The sequence below is a fragment of the Sturnus vulgaris genome, unplaced genomic scaffold (assembly GCF_052056855.1).
Source record: "Sturnus vulgaris isolate bStuVul1 unplaced genomic scaffold, bStuVul1.hap1 Scaffold_159, whole genome shotgun sequence".
In the NCBI taxonomy this organism is placed as follows: Eukaryota; Metazoa; Chordata; class Aves; order Passeriformes; family Sturnidae; genus Sturnus; species Sturnus vulgaris.
In genome coordinates this window covers 167,937-191,062 of record NW_028276076.1, presented here as the reverse complement: position 1 = coordinate 191,062, position 23,126 = coordinate 167,937, and positions in this window count along the sequence as shown.

The following is a 23,126-nucleotide window of genomic DNA, read 5'->3' as shown; positions in this document are numbered from 1 at the left end:
GCAACAGGTCTACCAAGCTGCGGACACCAGGTCTACCCACGGCTTGCTGCGGACAACAGGTCTACCCAGGCATGAATCGGGCAACAGGTCTACCAAGCTGCGGACACCAGGTCTACCCACGGCTTGCTGCGGACACCAGGTCTACCCAGCCATGAAACGGGCAACAGGTCTACCAAGCTGCGGACACCAGGTCTACCCAGGGCATGCTGCGGACACCAGGTCTACCCAGCCATGAAACGGGCAACAGGTCTACTCACGGCTTGCTGCGGACACCAGGTCTACCCAGCCATGAAACGGGCAATAGGTCTACCAAGCTGCGGACACCAGGTCTACCCAGGGCATGCTGCGGACACCAGGTCTACCCAGCCATGAAACGGGCAACAGGTCTACTCACGGCTTGCTGCGGACACCAGGTCTACCCAGCCATGAAACGGGCAACAGGTCTACCAAGCTGCGGACACCAGGTCTACCCAGGGCATGCTGCGGACACCAGGTCTACCCACGGCTTGCTGCGGACAACAGGTCTACCCAGCCATGAAACGGGCAAGAGGTCTACCAAGCTGCGGACACCAGGTCTACCCAGGGCATGCTGCGGACACCAGGTCTACCCACGGCTTGCTGCGGACAACAGGTCTACCAACTCAATGCTGCGGACAACAGGTCTACCCAGCCATGAAACGGGCAACAGGTCTACCAAGCTGCGGACACCAGGTCTACCCACGGCTTGCTGCGGACACCAGGTCTACCCAGCCATGAAACGGGCAACAGGTCTACCAAGCTGCGGACACCAGGTCTACCCAGGGCATGCTGCGGACACCAGGTCTACCCAGCCATGAAACGGGCAACAGGTCTACCAAGCTGCGGACACCAGGTCTACCCAGCCATGAAACGGGCAACAGGTCTACTCACTCAATGCTGCGGACACCAGGTCTACCCAGCCATGAAACGGGCAACAGGTCTACCAACTCAATGCTGCGGACAACAGGTCTACCCAGCCATGAAACGGGCAACAGGTCTACCAAGCTGCGGACACCAGGTCTACCCAGGGCATGCTGCGGACACCAGGTCTACCCACTCAATGCTGCGGACAACAGGTCTACCCAGGCATGAATCGGGCAACAGGTCTACCAAGCTCCGGACACCAGGTCTACCCACGGCTTGCTGCGGACAACAGGTCTACCCAGCCATGAAACGGGCAACAGGTCTACCAAGCTGCGGACACCAGGTCTACCCAGGGCATGCTGCGGACACCAGGTCTACCCAGCCATGAAACGGGCAACAGGTCTACTCACGGCTTGCTGCGGACAACAGGTCTACCCAGCCATGAAACGGGCAACAGGTCTACCAAGCTGCGGACACCAGGTCTACCCAGGGCATGCTGCGGACACCAGGTCTACCCACTCAATGCTGCGGACAACAGGTCTACCCAGGCATGAATCGGGCAACAGGTCTACCAAGCTCCGGACACCAGGTCTACCCACGGCTTGCTGCGGACAACAGGTCTACCCAGCCATGAAACGGGCAACAGGTCTACCAAGCTGCGGACACCAGGTCTACCCAGGGCATGCTGCGGACACCAGGTCTACCCAGCCATGAAACGGGCAACAGGTCTACTCACGGCTTGCTGCGGACACCAGGTCTACCCAGCCATGAAACGGGCAACAGGTCTACCAAGCTGCGGACACCAGGTCTACCCAGGGCATGCTGCGGACACCAGGTCTACCCAGCCATGAAACGGGCAACAGGTCTACTCACGGCTTGCTGCGGACACCAGGTCTACCCAGCCATGAAACGGGCAACAGGTCTACCAAGCTGCGGACACCAGGTCTACCCAGGGCATGCTGCGGACACCAGGTCTACCCACGGCTTGCTGCGGACAACAGGTCTACCCAGGCATGAATCGGGCAACAGGTCTACCAAGCTGCGGACACCAGGTCTACCCAGGGCATGCTGCGGACACCAGGTCTACCCACGGCTTGCTGCGGACAACAGGTCTACCAACTCAATGCTGCGGACACCAGGTCTACCCAGCCATGAAACGGGCAACAGGTCTACCAAGCTGCGGACACCAGGTCTACCCAGGGCATGCTGCGGACACCAGGTCTACCCAGCCATGAAACGGGCAACAGGTCTACCAAGCTGCGGACACCAGGTCTACCCAGCCATGAAACGGGCAACAGGTCTACTCACTCAATGCTGCGGACACCAGGTCTACCCAGCCATGAAACGGGCAACAGGTCTACCAACTCAATGCTGCGGACAACAGGTCTACCCAGCCATGAAACGGGCAACAGGTCTACCAAGCTGCGGACACCAGGTCTACCCAGGGCATGCTGCGGACACCAGGTCTACCCAGCCATGAAACGGGCAACAGGTCTACTCACGGCTTGCAGCGGACAACAGGTCTACCCAGCCATGAAACGGGCAACAGGTCTACCAAGCTGCGGACACCAGGTCTACCCAGGGCATGCTGCGGACACCAGGTCTACCCACTCAATGCTGCGGACAACAGGTCTACCCAGGCATGAATCGGGCAACAGGTCTACCAAGCTCCGGACACCAGGTCTACCCACGGCTTGCTGCGGACAACAGGTCTACCCAGCCATGAAACGGGCAACAGGTCTACCAAGCTGCGGACACCAGGTCTACCCAGGGCATGCTGCGGACACCAGGTCTACCCAGCCATGAAACGGGCAACAGGTCTACTCACGGCTTGCTGCGGACACCAGGTCTACCCAGCCATGAAACGGGCAACAGGTCTACCAAGCTGCGGACACCAGGTCTACCCAGGGCATGCTGCGGACACCAGGTCTACCCAGCCATGAAACGGGCAACAGGTCTACTCACGGCTTGCTGCGGACACCAGGTCTACCCAGCCATGAAACGGGCAACAGGTCTACCAAGCTGCGGACACCAGGTCTACCCAGGGCATGCTGCGGACACCAGGTCTACCCACGGCTTGCTGCGGACAACAGGTCTACCCAGGCATGAATCGGGCAACAGGTCTACCAAGCTGCGGACACCAGGTCTACCCAGGGCATGCTGCGGACAACAGGTCTACCCACGGCTTGCTGCGGACAACAGGTCTACCAACTCAATGCTGCGGACACCAGGTCTACCCAGCCATGAAACGGGCAACAGGTCTACCAAGCTGCGGACACCAGGTCTACCCAGGGCATGCTGCGGACACCAGGTCTACCCAGCCATGAAACGGGCAACAGGTCTACCAAGCTGCGGACACCAGGTCTACCCAGCCATGAAACGGGCAACAGGTCTACTCACTCAATGCTGCGGACACCAGGTCTACCCAGCCATGAAACGGGCAACAGGTCTACCAACTCAATGCTGCGGACAACAGGTCTACCCAGCCATGAAACGGGCAACAGGTCTACCAAGCTGCGGACACCAGGTCTACCCACTCAATGCTGCGGACAACAGGTCTACCCAGGCATGAATCGGGCAACAGGTCTACCAAGCTGCGGACACCAGGTCTACCCACGGCTTGCTGCGGACACCAGGTCTACCCAGCCATGAAACGGGCAACAGGTCTACCAAGCTGCGGACACCAGGTCTACCCAGGGCATGCTGCGGACACCAGGCCTACCCAGCCATGAAACGGGCAACAGGTCTACCAAGCTGCGGACAACAGGTCTACCCAGGGCATGCTGCGGACAACAGGTCTACCCAGCCATGAAACGGGCAACAGGTCTACTCACGGCTTGCTGCGGACACCAGGTCTACCCAGCCATGAAACGGGCAACAGGTCTACCAAGCTGCGGACACCAGGTCTACCCAGGGCATGCTGCGGACACCAGGTCTACCCACGGCTTGCTGCGGACACCAGGTCTACCCAGCCATGAAACGGGCAACAGGTCTACCAGGCTGCGGACACCAGGTCTACCCAGGGCATGCTGCGGACACCAGGTCTACCCACGGCTTGCTGCGGACAACAGGTCTACCCAGCCATGAAACGGGCAACAGGTCAACCAAGCTGCGGACACCAGGTCTACCCAGGGCATGCTGCGGACACCAGGTCTACCCAGCCATGAAACGGGCAACAGGTCTACTCACGGCTTGCTGCGGACACCAGGTCTACCCAGCCATGAAACGGGCAACAGGTCTACCAAGCTGCGGACACCAGGTCTACCCAGGGCATGCTGCGGACACCAGGTCTACCCACGGCTTGCTGCGGACAACAGGTCTACCCAGGCATGAATCGGGCAACAGGTCTACCAAGCTCCGGACACCAGGTCTACCCACGGCTTGCTGCGGACAACAGGTCTACCCAGCCATGAAACGGGCAACAGGTCTACCCACTCAATGCTGCGGACAACAGGTCTACCCAGCCATGAAACGGGCAACAGGTCTACCAAGCTGCGGACACCAGGTCTACCCAGGGCATGCTGCGGACACCAGGTCTACCCAGCCATGAAACGGGCAACAGGTCTACTCACGGCTTGCAGCGGACAACAGGTCTACCCAGCCATGAAACGGGCAACAGGTCTACCAAGCTGCGGACACCAGGTCTACCCAGGGCATGCTGCGGACACCAGGTCTACCCAGCCATGAAACGGGCAACAGGTCTACTCACGGCTTGCTGCGGACACCAGGTCTACCCAGCCATGAAACAGGCAACAGGTCTACCAAGCTGCGGACACCAGGTCTACCCAGCCATGAAACGGGCAACAGGTCTACCAAGCTGCGGACACCAGGTCTACCCAGGGCATGCTGCGGACACCAGGTCTACCAACTCAATGCTGCGGACAACAGGTCTACCCAGCCATGAAACGGGCAACAGGTCTACCAAGCTGCGGACACCAGGTCTACCCAGGGCATGCTGCGGACACCAGGTCTACCAACTCAATGCTGCGGACACCAGGTCTACCCAGCCATGAAACGGGCAACAGGTCTACCAACTCAATGCTGCGGGCAACAGGTCTACCCAGGCATGAATCGGGCAACAGGTCTACCAAGCTGCGGACACCAGGTCTACCCACGGCTTGCTGCGGACAACAGGTCTACCCAGGCATGAATCGGGCAACAGGTCTACCAAGCTCCGGACACCAGGTCTACCCACGGCTTGCTGCGGACAAAAGGTCTACCCAGCCATGAAACGGGCAACAGGTCTACCAAGCTGCGGACACCAGGTCTACCCAGGGCATGCTGCGGACACCAGGTCTACCCAGCCATGAAACGGGCAACAGGTCTACTCACGGCTTGCTGCGGACACCAGGTCTACCCAGCCATGAAACGGGCAATAGGTCTACCAAGCTGCGGACACCAGGTCTACCCAGGGCATGCTGCGGACACCAGGTCTACCCAGCCATGAAACGGGCAACAGGTCTACTCACGGCTTGCTGCGGACACCAGGTCTACCCAGCCATGAAACGGGCAACAGGTCTACCAAGCTGCGGACACCAGGTCTACCCAGGGCATGCTGCGGACACCAGGTCTACCCACGGCTTGCTGCGGACAACAGGTCTACCCAGCCATGAAACGGGCAAGAGGTCTACCAAGCTGCGGACACCAGGTCTACCCAGGGCATGCTGCGGACACCAGGTCTACCCACGGCTTGCTGCGGACAACAGGTCTACCAACTCAATGCTGCGGACAACAGGTCTACCCAGCCATGAAACGGGCAACAGGTCTACCAAGCTGCGGACACCAGGTCTACCCAGGGCATGCTGCGGACACCAGGTCTACCCAGCCATGAAACGGGCAACAGGTCTACTCACGGCTTGCTGCGGACACCAGGTCTACCCAGCCATGAAACGGGCAATAGGTCTACCAAGCTGCGGACACCAGGTCTACCCAGGGCATGCTGCGGACACCAGGTCTACCCAGCCATGAAACGGGCAACAGGTCTACTCACGGCTTGCTGCGGACACCAGGTCTACCCAGCCATGAAACGGGCAACAGGTCTACCAAGCTGCGGACACCAGGTCTACCCAGGGCATGCTGCGGACACCAGGTCTACCCACGGCTTGCTGCGGACAACAGGTCTACCCAGCCATGAAACGGGCAAGAGGTCTACCAAGCTGCGGACACCAGGTCTACCCAGGGCATGCTGCGGACACCAGGTCTACCCACGGCTTGCTGCGGACAACAGGTCTACCAACTCAATGCTGCGGACAACAGGTCTACCCAGCCATGAAACGGGCAACAGGTCTACCAAGCTGCGGACACCAGGTCTACCCACGGCTTGCTGCGGACACCAGGTCTACCCAGCCATGAAACGGGCAACAGGTCTACCAAGCTGCGGACACCAGGTCTACCCAGGGCATGCTGCGGACACCAGGTCTACCCAGCCATGAAACGGGCAACAGGTCTACCAAGCTGCGGACACCAGGTCTACCCAGCCATGAAACGGGCAACAGGTCTACTCACTCAATGCTGCGGACACCAGGTCTACCCAGCCATGAAACGGGCAACAGGTCTACCAACTCAATGCTGCGGACAACAGGTCTACCCAGCCATGAAACGGGCAACAGGTCTACCAAGCTGCGGACACCAGGTCTACCCAGGGCATGCTGCGGACACCAGGTCTACCCACTCAATGCTGCGGACAACAGGTCTACCCAGGCATGAATCGGGCAACAGGTCTACCAAGCTCCGGACACCAGGTCTACCCACGGCTTGCTGCGGACAACAGGTCTACCCAGCCATGAAACGGGCAACAGGTCTACCAAGCTGCGGACACCAGGTCTACCCAGGGCATGCTGCGGACACCAGGTCTACCCAGCCATGAAACGGGCAACAGGTCTACTCACGGCTTGCTGCGGACAACAGGTCTACCCAGCCATGAAACGGGCAACAGGTCTACCAAGCTGCGGACACCAGGTCTACCCAGGGCATGCTGCGGACACCAGGTCTACCCACTCAATGCTGCGGACAACAGGTCTACCCAGGCATGAATCGGGCAACAGGTCTACCAAGCTCCGGACACCAGGTCTACCCACGGCTTGCTGCGGACAACAGGTCTACCCAGCCATGAAACGGGCAACAGGTCTACCAAGCTGCGGACACCAGGTCTACCCAGGGCATGCTGCGGACACCAGGTCTACCCAGCCATGAAACGGGCAACAGGTCTACTCACGGCTTGCTGCGGACACCAGGTCTACCCAGCCATGAAACGGGCAACAGGTCTACCAAGCTGCGGACACCAGGTCTACCCAGGGCATGCTGCGGACACCAGGTCTACCCAGCCATGAAACGGGCAACAGGTCTACTCACGGCTTGCTGCGGACACCAGGTCTACCCAGCCATGAAACGGGCAACAGGTCTACCAAGCTGCGGACACCAGGTCTACCCAGGGCATGCTGCGGACACCAGGTCTACCCACGGCTTGCTGCGGACAACAGGTCTACCCAGGCATGAATCGGGCAACAGGTCTACCAAGCTGCGGACACCAGGTCTACCCAGGGCATGCTGCGGACACCAGGTCTACCCACGGCTTGCTGCGGACAACAGGTCTACCAACTCAATGCTGCGGACACCAGGTCTACCCAGCCATGAAACGGGCAACAGGTCTACCAAGCTGCGGACACCAGGTCTACCCAGGGCATGCTGCGGACACCAGGTCTACCCAGCCATGAAACGGGCAACAGGTCTACCAAGCTGCGGACACCAGGTCTACCCAGCCATGAAACGGGCAACAGGTCTACTCACTCAATGCTGCGGACACCAGGTCTACCCAGCCATGAAACGGGCAACAGGTCTACCAACTCAATGCTGCGGACAACAGGTCTACCCAGGCATGAATCGGGCAACAGGTCTACCAAGCTGCGGACACCAGGTCTACCCACGGCTTGCTGCGGACAACAGGTCTACCCAGGCATGAATCGGGCAACAGGTCTACCAAGCTGCGGACACCAGGTCTACCCACGGCTTGCTGCGGACACCAGGTCTACCCAGCCATGAAACGGGCAACAGGTCTACCAAGCTGCGGACACCAGGTCTACCCAGGGCATGCTGCGGACACCAGGTCTACCCAGCCATGAAACGGGCAACAGGTCTACTCACGGCTTGCTGCGGACACCAGGTCTACCCAGCCATGAAACGGGCAATAGGTCTACCAAGCTGCGGACACCAGGTCTACCCAGGGCATGCTGCGGACACCAGGTCTACCCAGCCATGAAACGGGCAACAGGTCTACTCACGGCTTGCTGCGGACACCAGGTCTACCCAGCCATGAAACGGGCAACAGGTCTACCAAGCTGCGGACACCAGGTCTACCCAGGGCATGCTGCGGACACCAGGTCTACCCACGGCTTGCTGCGGACAACAGGTCTACCCAGCCATGAAACGGGCAAGAGGTCTACCAAGCTGCGGACACCAGGTCTACCCAGGGCATGCTGCGGACACCAGGTCTACCCACGGCTTGCTGCGGACAACAGGTCTACCAACTCAATGCTGCGGACAACAGGTCTACCCAGCCATGAAACGGGCAACAGGTCTACCAAGCTGCGGACACCAGGTCTACCCACGGCTTGCTGCGGACACCAGGTCTACCCAGCCATGAAACGGGCAACAGGTCTACCAAGCTGCGGACACCAGGTCTACCCAGGGCATGCTGCGGACACCAGGTCTACCCAGCCATGAAACGGGCAACAGGTCTACCAAGCTGCGGACACCAGGTCTACCCAGCCATGAAACGGGCAACAGGTCTACTCACTCAATGCTGCGGACACCAGGTCTACCCAGCCATGAAACGGGCAACAGGTCTACCAACTCAATGCTGCGGACAACAGGTCTACCCAGCCATGAAACGGGCAACAGGTCTACCAAGCTGCGGACACCAGGTCTACCCAGGGCATGCTGCGGACACCAGGTCTACCCACTCAATGCTGCGGACAACAGGTCTACCCAGGCATGAATCGGGCAACAGGTCTACCAAGCTCCGGACACCAGGTCTACCCACGGCTTGCTGCGGACAACAGGTCTACCCAGCCATGAAACGGGCAACAGGTCTACCAAGCTGCGGACACCAGGTCTACCCAGGGCATGCTGCGGACACCAGGTCTACCCAGCCATGAAACGGGCAACAGGTCTACTCACGGCTTGCTGCGGACACCAGGTCTACCCAGCCATGAAACGGGCAACAGGTCTACCAAGCTGCGGACACCAGGTCTACCCAGGGCATGCTGCGGACACCAGGTCTACCCACTCAATGCTGCGGACAACAGGTCTACCCAGGCATGAATCGGGCAACAGGTCTACCAAGCTCCGGACACCAGGTCTACCCACGGCTTGCTGCGGACAACAGGTCTACCCAGCCATGAAACGGGCAACAGGTCTACCAAGCTGCGGACACCAGGTCTACCCAGGGCATGCTGCGGACACCAGGTCTACCCAGCCATGAAACGGGCAACAGGTCTACTCACGGCTTGCTGCGGACACCAGGTCTACCCAGCCATGAAACGGGCAACAGGTCTACCAAGCTGCGGACACCAGGTCTACCCAGGGCATGCTGCGGACACCAGGTCTACCCAGCCATGAAACGGGCAACAGGTCTACTCACGGCTTGCTGCGGACACCAGGTCTACCCAGCCATGAAACGGGCAACAGGTCTACCAAGCTGCGGACACCAGGTCTACCCAGGGCATGCTGCGGACACCAGGTCTACCCACGGCTTGCTGCGGACAACAGGTCTACCCAGGCATGAATCGGGCAACAGGTCTACCAAGCTGCGGACACCAGGTCTACCCAGGGCATGCTGCGGACACCAGGTCTACCCACGGCTTGCTGCGGACAACAGGTCTACCAACTCAATGCTGCGGACACCAGGTCTACCCAGCCATGAAACGGGCAACAGGTCTACCAAGCTGCGGACACCAGGTCTACCCAGGGCATGCTGCGGACACCAGGTCTACCCAGCCATGAAACGGGCAACAGGTCTACCAAGCTGCGGACACCAGGTCTACCCAGCCATGAAACGGGCAACAGGTCTACTCACTCAATGCTGCGGACACCAGGTCTACCCAGCCATGAAACGGGCAACAGGTCTACCAACTCAATGCTGCGGACAACAGGTCTACCCAGCCATGAAACGGGCAACAGGTCTACCAAGCTGCGGACACCAGGTCTACCCAGGGCATGCTGCGGACACCAGGTCTACCCAGCCATGAAACGGGCAACAGGTCTACTCACGGCTTGCAGCGGACAACAGGTCTACCCAGCCATGAAACGGGCAACAGGTCTACCAAGCTGCGGACACCAGGTCTACCCAGGGCATGCTGCGGACACCAGGTCTACCCACTCAATGCTGCGGACAACAGGTCTACCCAGGCATGAATCGGGCAACAGGTCTACCAAGCTCCGGACACCAGGTCTACCCACGGCTTGCTGCGGACAACAGGTCTACCCAGCCATGAAACGGGCAACAGGTCTACCAAGCTGCGGACACCAGGTCTACCCAGGGCATGCTGCGGACACCAGGTCTACCCAGCCATGAAACGGGCAACAGGTCTACTCACGGCTTGCTGCGGACACCAGGTCTACCCAGCCATGAAACGGGCAACAGGTCTACCAAGCTGCGGACACCAGGTCTACCCAGGGCATGCTGCGGACACCAGGTCTACCCAGCCATGAAACGGGCAACAGGTCTACTCACGGCTTGCTGCGGACACCAGGTCTACCCAGCCATGAAACGGGCAACAGGTCTACCAAGCTGCGGACACCAGGTCTACCCAGGGCATGCTGCGGACACCAGGTCTACCCACGGCTTGCTGCGGACAACAGGTCTACCCAGGCATGAATCGGGCAACAGGTCTACCAAGCTGCGGACACCAGGTCTACCCAGGGCATGCTGCGGACAACAGGTCTACCCACGGCTTGCTGCGGACAACAGGTCTACCAACTCAATGCTGCGGACACCAGGTCTACCCAGCCATGAAACGGGCAACAGGTCTACCAAGCTGCGGACACCAGGTCTACCCAGGGCATGCTGCGGACACCAGGTCTACCCAGCCATGAAACGGGCAACAGGTCTACCAAGCTGCGGACACCAGGTCTACCCAGCCATGAAACGGGCAACAGGTCTACTCACTCAATGCTGCGGACACCAGGTCTACCCAGCCATGAAACGGGCAACAGGTCTACCAACTCAATGCTGCGGACAACAGGTCTACCCAGCCATGAAACGGGCAACAGGTCTACCAAGCTGCGGACACCAGGTCTACCCACTCAATGCTGCGGACAACAGGTCTACCCAGGCATGAATCGGGCAACAGGTCTACCAAGCTGCGGACACCAGGTCTACCCACGGCTTGCTGCGGACACCAGGTCTACCCAGCCATGAAACGGGCAACAGGTCTACCAAGCTGCGGACACCAGGTCTACCCAGGGCATGCTGCGGACACCAGGCCTACCCAGCCATGAAACGGGCAACAGGTCTACCAAGCTGCGGACAACAGGTCTACCCAGGGCATGCTGCGGACAACAGGTCTACCCAGCCATGAAACGGGCAACAGGTCTACTCACGGCTTGCTGCGGACACCAGGTCTACCCAGCCATGAAACGGGCAACAGGTCTACCAAGCTGCGGACACCAGGTCTACCCAGGGCATGCTGCGGACACCAGGTCTACCCACGGCTTGCTGCGGACACCAGGTCTACCCAGCCATGAAACGGGCAACAGGTCTACCAGGCTGCGGACACCAGGTCTACCCAGGGCATGCTGCGGACACCAGGTCTACCCACGGCTTGCTGCGGACAACAGGTCTACCCAGCCATGAAACGGGCAACAGGTCAACCAAGCTGCGGACACCAGGTCTACCCAGGGCATGCTGCGGACACCAGGTCTACCCAGCCATGAAACGGGCAACAGGTCTACTCACGGCTTGCTGCGGACACCAGGTCTACCCAGCCATGAAACGGGCAACAGGTCTACCAAGCTGCGGACACCAGGTCTACCCAGGGCATGCTGCGGACACCAGGTCTACCCACGGCTTGCTGCGGACAACAGGTCTACCCAGGCATGAATCGGGCAACAGGTCTACCAAGCTCCGGACACCAGGTCTACCCACGGCTTGCTGCGGACAACAGGTCTACCCAGCCATGAAACGGGCAACAGGTCTACCCACTCAATGCTGCGGACAACAGGTCTACCCAGCCATGAAACGGGCAACAGGTCTACCAAGCTGCGGACACCAGGTCTACCCAGGGCATGCTGCGGACACCAGGTCTACCCAGCCATGAAACGGGCAACAGGTCTACTCACGGCTTGCAGCGGACAACAGGTCTACCCAGCCATGAAACGGGCAACAGGTCTACCAAGCTGCGGACACCAGGTCTACCCAGGGCATGCTGCGGACACCAGGTCTACCCAGCCATGAAACGGGCAACAGGTCTACTCACGGCTTGCTGCGGACACCAGGTCTACCCAGCCATGAAACAGGCAACAGGTCTACCAAGCTGCGGACACCAGGTCTACCCAGCCATGAAACGGGCAACAGGTCTACCAAGCTGCGGACACCAGGTCTACCCAGGGCATGCTGCGGACACCAGGTCTACCAACTCAATGCTGCGGACAACAGGTCTACCCAGCCATGAAACGGGCAACAGGTCTACCAAGCTGCGGACACCAGGTCTACCCAGGGCATGCTGCGGACACCAGGTCTACCAACTCAATGCTGCGGACACCAGGTCTACCCAGCCATGAAACGGGCAACAGGTCTACCAACTCAATGCTGCGGGCAACAGGTCTACCCAGGCATGAATCGGGCAACAGGTCTACCAAGCTGCGGACACCAGGTCTACCCACGGCTTGCTGCGGACAACAGGTCTACCCAGGCATGAATCGGGCAACAGGTCTACCAAGCTCCGGACACCAGGTCTACCCACGGCTTGCTGCGGACAACAGGTCTACCCAGCCATGAAACGGGCAACAGGTCTACCAAGCTGCGGACACCAGGTCTACCCAGGGCATGCTGCGGACACCAGGTCTACCCAGCCATGAAACGGGCAACAGGTCTACTCACGGCTTGCTGCGGACACCAGGTCTACCCAGCCATGAAACGGGCAATAGGTCTACCAAGCTGCGGACACCAGGTCTACCCAGGGCATGCTGCGGACACCAGGTCTACCCAGCCATGAAACGGGCAACAGGTCTACTCACGGCTTGCTGCGGACACCAGGTCTACCCAGCCATGAAACGGGCAACAGGTCTACCAAGCTGCGGACACCAGGTCTACCCAGGGCATGCTGCGGACACCAGGTCTACCCACGGCTTGCTGCGGACAACAGGTCTACCCAGCCATGAAACGGGCAAGAGGTCTACCAAGCTGCGGACACCAGGTCTACCCAGGGCATGCTGCGGACACCAGGTCTACCCACGGCTTGCTGCGGACAACAGGTCTACCAACTCAATGCTGCGGACAACAGGTCTACCCAGCCATGAAACGGGCAACAGGTCTACCAAGCTGCGGACACCAGGTCTACCCAGGGCATGCTGCGGACACCAGGTCTACCCAGCCATGAAACGGGCAACAGGTCTACTCACGGCTTGCTGCGGACACCAGGTCTACCCAGCCATGAAACGGGCAATAGGTCTACCAAGCTGCGGACTCCAGGTCTACCCAGGGCATGCTGCGGACACCAGGTCTACCCAGCCATGAAACGGGCAACAGGTCTACTCACGGCTTGCTGCGGACACCAGGTCTACCCAGCCATGAAACGGGCAACAGGTCTACCAAGCTGCGGACACCAGGTCTACCCAGGGCATGCTGCGGACACCAGGTCTACCCACGGCTTGCTGCGGACAACAGGTCTACCCAGCCATGAAACGGGCAAGAGGTCTACCAAGCTGCGGACACCAGGTCTACCCAGGGCATGCTGCGGACACCAGGTCTACCCACGGCTTGCTGCGGACAACAGGTCTACCAACTCAATGCTGCGGACAACAGGTCTACCCAGCCATGAAACGGGCAACAGGTCTACCAAGCTGCGGACACCAGGTCTACCCACGGCTTGCTGCGGACACCAGGTCTACCCAGCCATGAAACGGGCAACAGGTCTACCAAGCTGCGGACACCAGGTCTACCCAGGGCATGCTGCGGACACCAGGTCTACCCAGCCATGAAACGGGCAACAGGTCTACCAAGCTGCGGACACCAGGTCTACCCAGCCATGAAACGGGCAACAGGTCTACTCACTCAATGCTGCGGACACCAGGTCTACCCAGCCATGAAACGGGCAACAGGTCTACCAACTCAATGCTGCGGACAACAGGTCTACCCAGCCATGAAACGGGCAACAGGTCTACCAAGCTGCGGACACCAGGTCTACCCAGGGCATGCTGCGGACACCAGGTCTACCCACTCAATGCTGCGGACAACAGGTCTACCCAGGCATGAATCGGGCAACAGGTCTACCAAGCTCCGGACACCAGGTCTACCCACGGCTTGCTGCGGACAACAGGTCTACCCAGCCATGAAACGGGCAACAGGTCTACCAAGCTGCGGACACCAGGTCTACCCAGGGCATGCTGCGGACACCAGGTCTACCCAGCCATGAAACGGGCAACAGGTCTACTCACGGCTTGCTGCGGACAACAGGTCTACCCAGCCATGAAACGGGCAACAGGTCTACCAAGCTGCGGACACCAGGTCTACCCAGGGCATGCTGCGGACACCAGGTCTACCCACTCAATGCTGCGGACAACAGGTCTACCCAGGCATGAATCGGGCAACAGGTCTACCAAGCTCCGGACACCAGGTCTACCCACGGCTTGCTGCGGACAACAGGTCTACCCAGCCATGAAACGGGCAACAGGTCTACCAAGCTGCGGACACCAGGTCTACCCAGGGCATGCTGCGGACACCAGGTCTACCCAGCCATGAAACGGGCAACAGGTCTACTCACGGCTTGCTGCGGACACCAGGTCTACCCAGCCATGAAACGGGCAACAGGTCTACCAAGCTGCGGACACCAGGTCTACCCAGGGCATGCTGCGGACACCAGGTCTACCCAGCCATGAAACGGGCAACAGGTCTACTCACGGCTTGCTGCGGACACCAGGTCTACCCAGCCATGAAACGGGCAACAGGTCTACCAAGCTGCGGACACCAGGTCTACCCAGGGCATGCTGCGGACACCAGGTCTACCCACGGCTTGCTGCGGACAACAGGTCTACCCAGGCATGAATCGGGCAACAGGTCTACCAAGCTGCGGACACCAGGTCTACCCAGGGCATGCTGCGGACACCAGGTCTACCCACGGCTTGCTGCGGACAACAGGTCTACCAACTCAATGCTGCGGACACCAGGTCTACCCAGCCATGAAACGGGCAACAGGTCTACCAAGCTGCGGACACCAGGTCTACCCAGGGCATGCTGCGGACACCAGGTCTACCCAGCCATGAAACGGGCAACAGGTCTACCAAGCTGCGGACACCAGGTCTACCCAGCCATGAAACGGGCAACAGGTCTACTCACTCAATGCTGCGGACACCAGGTCTACCCAGCCATGAAACGGGCAACAGGTCTACCAACTCAATGCTGCGGACAACAGGTCTACCCAGCCATGAAACGGGCAACAGGTCTACCAAGCTGCGGACACCAGGTCTACCCAGGGCATGCTGCGGACACCAGGTCTACCCAGCCATGAAACGGGCAACAGGTCTACTCACGGCTTGCTGCGGACAACAGGTCTACCCAGCCATGAAACGGGCAACAGGTCTACCAAGCTGCGGACACCAGGTCTACCCAGGGCATGCTGCGGACACCAGGTCTACCCACTCAATGCTGCGGACAACAGGTCTACCCAGGCATGAATCGGGCAACAGGTCTACCAAGCTCCGGACACCAGGTCTACCCACGGCTTGCTGCGGACAACAGGTCTACCCAGCCATGAAACGGGCAACAGGTCTACCAAGCTGCGGACACCAGGTCTACCCAGGGCATGCTGCGGACACCAGGTCTACCCAGCCATGAAACGGGCAACAGGTCTACTCACGGCTTGCTGCGGACACCAGGTCTACCCAGCCATGAAACGGGCAACAGGTCTACCAAGCTGCGGACACCAGGTCTACCCAGGGCATGCTGCGGACACCAGGTCTACCCAGCCATGAAACGGGCAACAGGTCTACTCACGGCTTGCTGCGGACACCAGGTCTACCCAGCCATGAAACGGGCAACAGGTCTACCAAGCTGCGGACACCAGGTCTACCCAGGGCATGCTGCGGACACCAGGTCTACCCACGGCTTGCTGCGGACAACAGGTCTACCCAGGCATGAATCGGGCAACAGGTCTACCAAGCTGCGGACACCAGGTCTACCCAGGGCATGCTGCGGACACCAGGTCTACCCACGGCTTGCTGCGGACAACAGGTCTACCAACTCAATGCTGCGGACACCAGGTCTACCCAGCCATGAAACGGGCAACAGGTCTACCAAGCTGCGGACACCAGGTCTACCCAGGGCATGCTGCGGACACCAGGTCTACCCAGCCATGAAACGGGCAACAGGTCTACCAAGCTGCGGACACCAGGTCTACCCAGCCATGAAACGGGCAACAGGTCTACTCACTCAATGCTGCGGACACCAGGTCTACCCAGCCATGAAACGGGCAACAGGTCTACCAACTCAATGCTGCGGACAACAGGTCTACCCAGCCATGAAACGGGCAACAGGTCTACCAAGCTGCGGACACCAGGTCTACCCACTCAATGCTGCGGACAACAGGTCTACCCAGGCATGAATCGGGCAACAGGTCTACCAAGCTGCGGACACCAGGTCTACCCACGGCTTGCTGCGGACACCAGGTCTACCCAGCCATGAAACGGGCAACAGGTCTACCAAGCTGCGGACACCAGGTCTACCCAGGGCATGCTGCGGACACCAGGCCTACCCAGCCATGAAACGGGCAACAGGTCTACCAAGCTGCGGACAACAGGTCTACCCAGGGCATGCTGCGGACAACAGGTCTACCCAGCCATGAAACGGGCAACAGGTCTACTCACGGCTTGCTGCGGACACCAGGTCTACCCAGCCATGAAACGGGCAACAGGTCTACCCAGCCATGAAACGGGCAACAGGTCTACCCAGGGCATGCTGCGGACACCAGGTCTACCCACGGCTTGCTGCGGACACCAGGTCTACCCAGCCATGAAACGGGCAACAGGTCTACCAGGCTGCGGACACCAGGTCTACCCAGGGCATGCTGCGGACACCAGGTCTACCCACGGCTTGCTGCGGACAACAGGTCTACCCAGCCATGAAACGGGCAACAGGTCAACCAAGCTGCGGACACCAGGTCTACCCAGGGCATGCTGCGGACACCAGGTCTACCCAGCCATGAAACGGGCAACAGGTCTACTCACGGCTTGCTGCGGACACCAGGTCTACCCAGCCATGAAACGGGCAACAGGTCTACCAAGCTGCGGACACCAGGTCTACCCAGGGCATGCTGCGGACACCAGGTCTACCCACGGCTTGCTGCGGACAACAGGTCTACCCAGGCATGAATCGGGCAACAGGTCTACCAAGCTCCGGACACCAGGTCTACCCACGGCTTGCTGCGGACAACAGGTCTACCCAGCCATGAAACGGGCAACAGGTCTACCCACTCAATGCTGCGGACAACAGGTCTACCCAGCCATGAAACGGGCAACAGGTCTACCAAGCTGCGGACACCAGGTCTACCCAGGGCATGCTGCGGACACCAGGTCTACCCAGCCATGAAACGGGCAACAGGTCTACTCACGGCTTGCAGCGGACAACAGGTCTACCCAGCCATGAAACGGGCAACAGGTCTACCAAGCTGCGGACACCAGGTCTACCCAGGGCATGCTGCGGACACCAGGTCTACCCAGCCATGAAACGGGCAACAGGTCTACTCACGGCTTGCTGCGGACACCAGGTCTACCCAGCCATGAAACAGGCAACAGGTCTACCAAGCTGCGGACACCAGGTCTACCCAGCCATGAAACGGGCAACAGGTCTACCAAGCTGCGGACACCAGGTCTACCCAGGGCATGCTGCGGACACCAGGTCTACCAACTCAATGCTGCGGACAACAGGTCTACCCAGCCATGAAACGGGCAACAGGTCTACCAAGCTGCGGACACCAGGTCTACCCAGGGCATGCTGCGGACACCAGGTCTACCAACTCAATGCTGCGGACACCAGGTCTACCCAGCCATGAAACGGGCAACAGGTCTACCAACTCAATGCTGCGGGCAACAGGTCTACCCAGGCATGAATCGGGCAACAGGTCTACCAAGCTGCGGACACCAGGTCTACCCACGGCTTGCTGCGGACAACAGGTCTACCCAGGCATGAATCGGGCAACAGGTCTACCAAGCTCCGGACACCAGGTCTACCCACGGCTTGCTGCGGACAACAGGTCTACCCAGCCATGAAACGGGCAACAGGTCTACCAAGCTGCGGACACCAGGTCTACCCAGGGCATGCTGCGGACACCAGGTCTACCCAGCCATGAAACGGGCAACAGGTCTACTCACGGCTTGCTGCGGACACCAGGTCTACCCAGCCATGAAACGGGCAATAGGTCTACCAAGCTGCGGACACCAGGTCTACCCAGGGCATGCTGCGGACACCAGGTCTACCCAGCCATGAAACGGGCAACAGGTCTACTCACGGCTTGCTGCGGACACCAGGTCTACCCAGCCATGAAACGGGCAACAGGTCTACCAAGCTGCGGACACCAGGTCTACCCAGGGCATGCTGCGGACACCAGGTCTACCCACGGCTTGCTGCGGACAACAGGTCTACCCAGCCATGAAACGGGCAAGAGGTCTACCAAGCTGCGGACACCAGGTCTACCCAGGGCATGCTGCGGACACCAGGTCTACCCACGGCTTGCTGCGGACAACAGGTCTACCAACTCAATGCTGCGGACAACAGGTCTACCCAGCCATGAAACGGGCAACAGGTCTACCAAGCTGCGGACACCAGGTCTACCCACGGCTTGCTGCGGACACCAGGTCTACCCAGCCATGAAACGGGCAACAGGTCTACCAAGCTGCGGACACCAGGTCTACCCAGGGCATGCTGCGGACACCAGGTCTACCCAGCCATGAAACGGGCAACAGGTCTACCAAGCTGCGGACACCAGGTCTACCCAGCCATGAAACGGGCAACAGGTCTACTCACTCAATGCTGCGGACACCAGGTCTACCCAGCCATGAAACGGGCAACAGGTCTACCAACTCAATGCTGCGGACAACAGGTCTACCCAGCCATGAAACGGGCAACAGGTCTACCAAGCTGCGGACACCAGGTCTACCCAGGGCATGCTGCGGACACCAGGTCTACCCACGGCTTGCTGCGGACAACAGGTCTACCCAGGCATGAAACGGGCAACAGGTCTACCAAGCTGCGGACACCAGGTCTACCCAGGGCATGCTGCGGACACCAGGTCTACCAACTCAATGCTGCGGACACCAGGTCTACCCAGCCATGAAACGGGCAACAGGTCTACCAACTCAATGCTGCGGGCAACAGGTCTACCCAGGGCATGCTGCGGACACCAGGTCTACCCACTCAATGCTGCGGACAACAGGTCTACCCAGCCATGAATCGGGCAACAGGTCTACCAAGCTGCGGACACCAGGTCTACCCACGGCTTGCTGCGGACAACAGGTCTACCCAGCCATGAAACGGGCACCAGGTCTACTCACGGCTTGCTGCGGACACCAGGTCTACCCAGCCATGAAACGGGCAACAGGTCTACCAAGCTGCGGACAACAGGTCTACCCAGCCATGAAACGGGCAACAGGTCTACCAACTCAATGCTGCGGACAACAGGTCTACCCAGCCATGAAACGGGCAACAGGTCTACCAAGCTGCGGACACCAGGTCTACCCACGGCTTGCTGCGGACACCAGGTCTACCAACTCAATGCTGCGGACACCAGGTCTACCCAGCCATGAAACGGGCAACAGGTCTACCAAGCTGCGGACACCAGGTCTACCCACGGCTTGCTGCGGACAACAGGTCTACCCAGGCATGAATCGGGCAACAGGTCTACCAAGCTGCGGACACCAGGTCTACCCACGGCTTGCTGCGGACAACAGGTCTACCCAGCCATGAAACGGGCAACAGGTCTACCAAGCTGCGGACACCAGGTCTACCCAGGGCATGCTGCGGACACCAGGTCTACCCAGCCATGAAACGGGCAACAGGTCTACTCACGGCTTGCTGCGGACAACAGGTCTACCCAGCCATGAAACGGGCAACAGGTCTACCAAGCTGCGGACAACAGGTCTACCCAGGGCATGCTGCGGACAACAGGTCTACCCAGCCATGAAACGGGCAACAGGTCTACTCACGGCTTGCTGCGGACACCAGGTCTACCCAGCCATGAAACGGGCAACAGGTCTACCAAGCTGCGGACACCAGGTCTACCCAGGGCATGCTGCGGACACCAGGTCTACCCACGGCTTGCTGCGGACACCAGGTCTACCCAGCCATGAAACGGGCAACAGGTCTACCAAGCTGCGGACACCAGGTCTACCCAGGGCATGCTGCGGACACCAGGTCTACCCACGGCTTGCTGCGGACAACAGGTCTACCCAGCCATGAAACGGGCAACAGGTCTACCAAGCTGCGGACACCAGGTCTACCCAGGGCATGCTGCGGACAACAGGTCTACCCAGCCATGAAACGGGCAACAGGTCTACTCACGGCTTGCTGCGGACACCAGGTCTACCCAGCCATGAAACGGGCAACAGGTCTACCAACTCAATGCTGCGGACAACAGGTCTACCCAGCCATGAAACGGGCAACAGGTCTACCAAGCTGCGGACACCAGGTCTACCCAGGGCATGCTGCGGACACCAGGTCTACCCACGGCTTGCTGCGGACACCAGGTCTACCCAGCCATGAAACGGGCAACAGGTCTACCAAGCTGCGGACACCAGGTCTACCCAGGGCATGCTGCGGACACCAGGTCTACCCACTCAATGCTGCGGACAACAGGTCTACCCAGCCATGAATCGGGCAACAGGTCTACCAAGCTGCGGACACCAGGTCTACCCACGGCTTGCTGCGGACACCAGGTCTACCCAGCCATGAAACGGGCACCAGGTCTACTCACGGCTTGCTGCGGACACCAAGTCTACCCAGCCATGAAACGGGCAACAGGTCTACCAAGCTGCGGACACCAGGTCTACCCAGCCATGAAACGGGCAACAGGTCTACCAACTCAATGCTGCGGACAACAGGTCTACCCAGCCATGAAACGGGCAACAGGTCTACCAAGCTGCGGACACCAGGTCTACCCACGGCTTGCTGCGGACACCAGGTCTACCAACTCAATGCTGCGGACACCAGGTCTACCCAGCCATGAAACGGGCAACAGGTCTACCAAGCTGCGGACACCAGGTCTACCCAGGGCATGCTGCGGACACCAGGTCTACCCAGCCATGAAACGGGCAACAGGTCTACCAAGCTGCGGACACCAGGTCTACCCAGGGCATGCTGCGGACACCAGGTCTACCCAGCCATGAAACGGGCAACAGGTCTACTCACGGCTTGCTGCGGACACCAGGTCTACCCAGCCATGAAACGGGCAACAGGTCTACCAAGCTGCGGACACCAGGTCTACCCAGGGCATGCTGCGGACACCAGGTCTACCCAGCCATGAAACGGGCAACAGGTCTACTCACGGCTTGCTGCGGACACCAGGTCTACCCAGCCATGAATCGGGCAACAGGTCTACCAAGCTGCGGACAACAGGTCTACCCAGGGCATGCTGCGGACACCAGGTCTACCAACTCAATGCTGCGGACACCAGGTCTACCCAGCCATGAAACGGGCAACAGGTCTACCAAGCTGCGGACACCAGGTCTACCCAGGGTATGTAGCGGACACCAGGTCTACCAACTCAATGCTGCGGACACCAGGTCTACCCAGCCATGAAACGGGCAACAGGTCTACCAAGCTGCGGACACCAGGTCTACCCAGGGCATGCTGCGGACAACAGGTCTACCCAGCCATGAAACGGGCAACAGGTCTACTCACGGCTTGCTGCGGACAACAGGTCTACCCAGCCATGAAACGGGCAACAGGTCTACCAAGCTGCGGACACCAGGTCTACCCAGGGCATGCTGCGGACACCAGGTCTACCCAGCCATGAAACGGGCAACAGGTCTACTCACGGCTTGCTGCGGACACCAGGTCTACCCAGCCATGAAACGGGCAACAGGTCTACCAAGCTGCGGACACCAGGTCTACCCAGCCATGAAACGGGCAACAGGTCTACCAAGCTGCGGACACCAGGTCTACCCACGGCTTGCTGCGGACAACAGGTCTACCCAGCCATGAAACGGGCAACAGGTCTACCAAGCTGCGGACACCAGGTCTACCCAGGGCATGCTGCGGACACCAGGTCTACCCAGCCATGAAACGGGCAACAGGTCTACTCACGGCTTGCTGCGGACACCAGGTCTACCCAGCCATGAAACGGGCAACAGGTCTACCAAGCTGCGGACACCAGGTCTACCCAGGGCATGCTGCGGACACCAGGTCTACCCACTCAATGCTGCGGACAACAGGTCTACCCAGCCATGAAACGGGCAACAGGTCTACCAAGCTGCGGACACCAGGTCTACCCAGGGCATGCTGCGGACACCAGGTCTACCAACTCAATGCTGCGGACAACAGGTCTACCCAGCCATGAAACGGGCAACAGGTCTACCAAGCTGCGGACACCAGGTCTACCCACGGCTTGCTGCGGACACCAGGTCTACCCAGCCATGAAACGGGCAACAGGTCTACCAAGCTGCGGACACCAGGTCTACCCAGGGCATGCTGCGGACACCAGGTCTACCCACGGCTTGCTGCGGACAACAGGTCTACCCACTCCAAGCTGCGGACACCAGGTCTAACTACTCCATTACGCGGACAACAGGTCTACCCACTCCATGCGGCGGACAACATGTCTACCCGCTCCATGCTGCGGACACCAGGTCTGCCCACGCCGTGATGCGGACCACAGGTCTACCTTCGCCATGCTGCACGCAGCCCGGGTCGCACCGGAGCTAGGTAGACCCGGTCGCCGCGGCCGTCGCAGCGCCCTCGCCCTCGACGGCGGACCCACGCCGCCGGTCCCGGAGGCGGGTAGACCTGGTCGCCGCGGCCACGGCGGCCGCCCATCCCGGAG